This window comes from Salarias fasciatus, unplaced genomic scaffold (genome assembly GCF_902148845.1).
Source record: "Salarias fasciatus unplaced genomic scaffold, fSalaFa1.1, whole genome shotgun sequence".
NCBI classification, from domain to species: Eukaryota; Metazoa; Chordata; class Actinopteri; order Blenniiformes; family Blenniidae; genus Salarias; species Salarias fasciatus.
In genome coordinates, this window is record NW_021941285.1 from 25,748 (window position 1) to 30,992 (window position 5,245).

Here is a 5,245-nt window from a genome sequence, read left to right on the forward strand (position 1 = left end):
AGAGCTCCTGGTTCCAGACCCGGCTCTGGTCTCTGGATCCGGTTCTTCTGGATCAGACTCTGATTTTCACATCAATCAGCCAATCACAGCGCCTCCTCTGTCCCCGTGGTGCGGTCATGTGACCGGCTGGACCAATCACATTACATCTGGTCTACAGAGTCCAGTATGGGTCCTGTTGGTCCGGCTGTGGGACCAGAACCAGGACCTGGTCCTGCTGGGCCTGGAGGGTCCATGAAGCTGCCTGGTTGGTAGAATTCAGTTCTGAGGAGGTCTCTGGTTCTGGATCAGACAGAAACAGGTTCATAGTGGAACTCTGTAGGGTAGGGACCCTAAAAATAGAAAAGGGTTCTCTGATCCTCTGATGAACCTGATGGACCCTCCAGACCCTCAAGACCCTCCAGAACCTCTGATGGACACTCCAGACCCTCAAGACCCTCCAGAACCTCTGATGGACCCTCCAGACCCTCAAGACCCTCCAGAACCTCTGATGGACACTCCAGACCCTCAAGACCCTCCAGAACCTCTGATGGACACTCCAGACCCTCAAGACCCTCCAGAACCTCTGATGGACACTCCAGACCCTCAAGACCCTCCAGAACCTCTGATGGACCCTCCAGACCCTCAAGACCCTCCAGACCCTCTGATGGACACTCCAGACCCTCAAGACCCTCCAGAACCTCTGATGGACACTCCAGACCCTCAAGACCCTCCAGAACCTCTATAGCTCTAAAGGGCTGCTAATCACACACAGCATGCACTGTGAGAGAGAGAGGGGGGGGGGGGGCAGAGGGAGAGAGAGAGAGAGAGAGAGAGAGAGAGAGAGAGAGAGAGAGAGAGAGGAGGGGGGAGGGAGAGAGAGCGGGAGGGGGGGCGGAGGGCCACAGTGCTATCAGCTGCTGCAGGCTGGACAGGCGCACCGGGTGGAGGCTGATAGAGAGACAGAGGGTGGAGGCTGATAGAGAGAGAGAGAGAGAGAGAGAGAGAGAGAGAGAGAGAGAGAGGGTGGAGGACGGAGTCTCTCTGCCGCTCCTGAAGCTCGACCCGCCGCGGAGCGAGGACATCCTGCGGATGAGGCTCCGCCACCGGTGAGTCCGGGTCCGGGTCCGGGTCCGGGTACGGCCCGCGGGTCCGGATCCAGCCTGCGGGTTCGAGTCCAGCCCGCGGGTCCGGCTCCGGGTCCGGTTCAAGCCGGATTCTTTCCTCTTTCTCGGTTTGTTTCGTGTGTTTGCAGAACCTCCTCCACCCTGTCAGAGGAGGAAGCTGCCAGCGTGTGTGTGTGTGTGTGTGTGTGTGTGTGTGTGTGTGTGTGTGTGTGTGTCATTGTGTGTGTCATTGTGTGTGTGTGTGTGTGTGTCATTGTGTGTGTGGTGTGTCATTGTGTGTGTGTGTGTGTGTGTGTGTGTGTGTGTGTGTGTGTGTGTGTGTGTGTGTGTGTCAATAGCTTTCAGGCTCGTGTTTCCTCACTCCTCCAGAGAGCAGCAGTTACTCACTGCTGCTCTCTGGAGGGTGGAGGAGAGAACAGACAGACTGTCAGTAAACAGAGGAACCTGGTGGAACCTGCAGGAACCTGGTGGAACCTGCAGGAACCTGCAGGAACCTGCAGGAACCTGCAGGAACCTGGTGGAACCTGCAGGAACCTGCAGGAACCTGCAGGAACCTGCAGGAACCTGGAGGAACCTGGTGGAACCTGCAGGAACCTGCAGGAACCTGGTGGAACCTGCAGGAACCTGCAGGAACCTGGTGGAACCTGCAGGAACCTGCAGGAACCTGGTGGAACCTGCAGGAACCTGGTGGAACCTGCAGGAACCTGGAGGAACCTGGAGGAACCTGGTGGAACCTGGTGGAACCTGGAGGAACCTGGTGGAACCTGGAGGAACCTGGTGGAACCTGGAGGAACCTGGAGGAACCTGGAGGAACCTGGTGGAACCTGGTGGAACCTGGAGGAACCTGGTGGAACCTGGTGGAACCTGGTGGAACCTGGAGATGTTCGGCTGTAGTGAGGAAGTTTCCAGAGACTCTAGTCTCCGTCGCGGCACTGCCTTGCTCAAAGGCTGACGGCGTCAGTCGGACTTTCAGTTCTCAGCTGGAGGCTTTTCTCGTCTCACTGTGTCTGTCTTCACACTGACCTGGACACGAGACACCGGGGACACCGAGGACACCAGGGACACCGAGGACACCGGGGATACCCAGGACATTGAGTCACCGGGGACACCGGGGACAGGAGGGGACGGGAAGCAGGGTGAGGACAGAGGACGGCATCCAGCCTCCCGCTTGCCCTGGTCCTGGTCCTCATGCTCGACCTCGTCCCCATCCTCGTCCTGGTCCTGGTCCTGATCCTCGTCCTGGTCCTTGTCCTGATCCCAGTCATGGTCCTGGTCCTGGTCCTGGTCCCAGTCCTGATCGTGGTCCCGGTCCTTGTCCTGGTCCCAGTCCAGTCCAGTCCTGGTCCCTGTCCAGTCCAACTCGCTTCGCGGCCTCCAGAAGCATCCAAGACAGATCTACACCCACGGTGTCCAATCTGTGGTCCGGGGCCATCTGCGGCCCCCCACTCCCATCGAGGGACGGAGCTCGAGGACGAAAAGCAGAAGACAAACGAGTGTTTCCTTCCTGTCTCCTCAGACGGCGCCATGTTGCCCCGTAACCTGAGAGTGGGCGGGGCCGACCTGCCGGGGGCGGAGTCCAGCCAGGTGCCTCTGATTGGATACCGACCGCTGCCCCCCGACGGAGCCGCTCCGGCCGCCGGCCGCCCCGACGCGCCGCAGGTCAGTGTCCCGAGACCCAGACGGTCCCGACCGGGAGCAGGGAGAACATGAAGCCTCCTAATTAAAATAATAATAATAATAATACATTTTATTTGTACAGCGCTGTTCAGGACAGTCAAAGTCGCTTCACAACACACAAAAAAATAAAACACAGCAGCAGAAAATCAACAGCAGAAAAAACATCAAAAGCATTTCTGAACAGGGGGGTTTGAGTTCTTTCTTGAAGGGGGGGTCGGAGCAGTCACGGAGAGGTGGGGGCAGTGAGTTCCAGACGGTGGGGGCGGAGATGGACAAGGCTCTGTCTCCCCAGGTTCCTGCAGTCCCAGCATGCACCAGGGGCCTCTCTGGCCGGCCTCGGGTCTTGTCAGGGGTCAGAGGTCATGATCAGGCTGATGTTTTATCAGTCTTCATGTTCTCCCTGTGGTTTCGATCACCCTGTTCTCTGGTGGTGGTCTGGACTAACGGTGGTCTGGATCGGGGGGGTTCTGCACCAAACCAGGATCAGGGATTCAACCGGCAAACTGTGGTGATCCTGGACGAAGTTAGCCTCAAGTCGGTTGCACAAAAGCTGGTCAAGTTAATCCCGGACTAGTTACCATGGCAACTGATGCTCTGCAGCTAGCTGCTCCACACCAGGCTAGCTACCAGGACTAGTTACCATGGCAACTGATGCTCTGCAGCTAGCTGCTCCACACCAGGCTAGCTACCAGGACTAGTTACCATGGCGACTGATGCTCTGCAGCTAGCAGCTCCACACCAGGCTAGCTACCAGGACTAGTTACCATGGCGACTGATGCTCTGCAGCTAGCTGCTCCACACCAGGCTAGCTACCAGGCGCTGCTCTGCTGTCTGGAATGTGAGACGTGGGCGTGGTTTATGAGAAGTGGGTGTGGTTAATGAGAAGTGGGCGTGGTTTGCAGCATTTCCTGCTTTTTCCACTCATTCCATCATTTCTTCCTCCTGCAGCCAAACCTTCCCGCTGGAGTCTGCTGGTTGACTGTAGTATATTTTGTTTACAGATTCTATGAAGCCCCCCGTTGAGACATAAGGCCCCTGAAAACATGGTCTGTGACGTCTTTTGTTTTTTTTTGGGGGGGGGGACGGGTGTATTTCCTGTATTTTATTATTATGACTTGTGTGTGATCATAGTCATGGACCAGAGGCAGAATGAGGCCGCTGCTCGTGATGATCTGAGCTTCACTGTTTCACTTTATTAAAGATGCGGCCTGCATGCAGTACCTGTCCTCACCACTGAAGCGTGGGGGCGCTGTCCTGCCCCCGACCGCCGGTATAGTTCACACTGCTGCTCGTCTCGGTGAAGGAAGACACTCGTCCTTGTTCCATGTTCAGCCTGAGACTCTGGGATGGATCTGGTGGTCTAGAGGAACGCTGTGACGCCCCTGATCCAGAGGATCCAGCCCGGGCTGGACTCACCGTGTCTTTTCATCCCGGCTCGACAAACGAGCAACCGCTGAATCCCCGAAACCCCGACTGGGCTGACTGAAGCCCCGCCTCCTCGTTATCCTGGAGGGATTCATCCTGGTTTGTGCAGAACCCCCCTGGTGCTCTGGTGTAATTTGACACCTGGATCCTCAGGGTTCTCCAGCTCCAGTCTGGAGGAAGTTCTCTGTCCTCTGCTCCGGTTCTGGAGCGTCCAGGTTCTTACAGACCGTCCAGACTTCGCTCTCCTCCTGTATCTCTGTCCCCCTGTCAGTCCAGCAGTGTCTCCGTCCTCAGACTACAGTCAGCCGTCCTGGTCCCAGGGCCGCTTCATGCTGGACTCTCTGGAGGAGCAGATCAGTAGAAGCTTCCGGCGCCTCCTGCTGGACCGGACCAGTTAAAACCACAAGCTGAGCTCCTGCAGCCCCAGACCAGAGACCAGCAGAGACCAGCTGGTCCGTTCAGACCAGAGACCAGCAGAGACCAGCTGGTCCGTTCAGACCAGAGACCAGCAGAGACCAGCTGGTCCGTTCAGACCAGAGACCAGCAGAGACCAGCTGGTCCATCCGGCTACTTGATTGACAGGTCTGCTCTGGAAGGACAGACAGATGCGTCCAGCGTCCAGCAGGTTGACGTTCAGTGTTATTTCCCAGAATGCCTCAGTATGACTGGTTTTAAGTCCTTTTTGGTTCCGTGGAACCAGGACTAGTTCCTGGACTTCCTGCCCTGCAGACCCTCATGCTTCTGTAGTCTGGTTTTCCTGATCTTTTGCAGTCCTCTGCAGTCAGACCAGGAGACACGAGGTCTGTCCTCATGTCTCCTGAGGAGTCCTGGACATCAGGTCTGTCCTCATGTCTCCTGAGGAGTCCTGGACATCAGGTCTTAACCAGAGTGGTTCTCCAGGTTCGGGTCTGGTCTTTGTCCCTCTTATCCAGCCTCAGGCTCAGAGCCGCAGGGTCACGTGCACAAATCCACAGGGGTCAGGGGTCACCGAGAGGAGCCCTGGTAGGGGGAAGCTGGTGGGGCTTCTGCTCCCTGGCCCC

General features: G+C 57.2%; 1 long non-coding RNA gene across 1 annotated transcript; it reads left to right on the forward strand.

Annotated features, from left to right (window-relative positions):
- The first annotated feature begins 911 nt into the window (after positions 1-911).
- On the forward strand, positions 912-3,818 carry LOC115384713 (uncharacterized). The gene is made up of 3 exons (XR_003930933.1): positions 912-1,085; positions 2,620-2,762; positions 3,782-3,818. It is a non-coding gene; the product is annotated as an uncharacterized LOC115384713 (long non-coding RNA).
- The last annotated feature ends 1,427 nt before the right edge of the window (positions 3,819-5,245 follow it).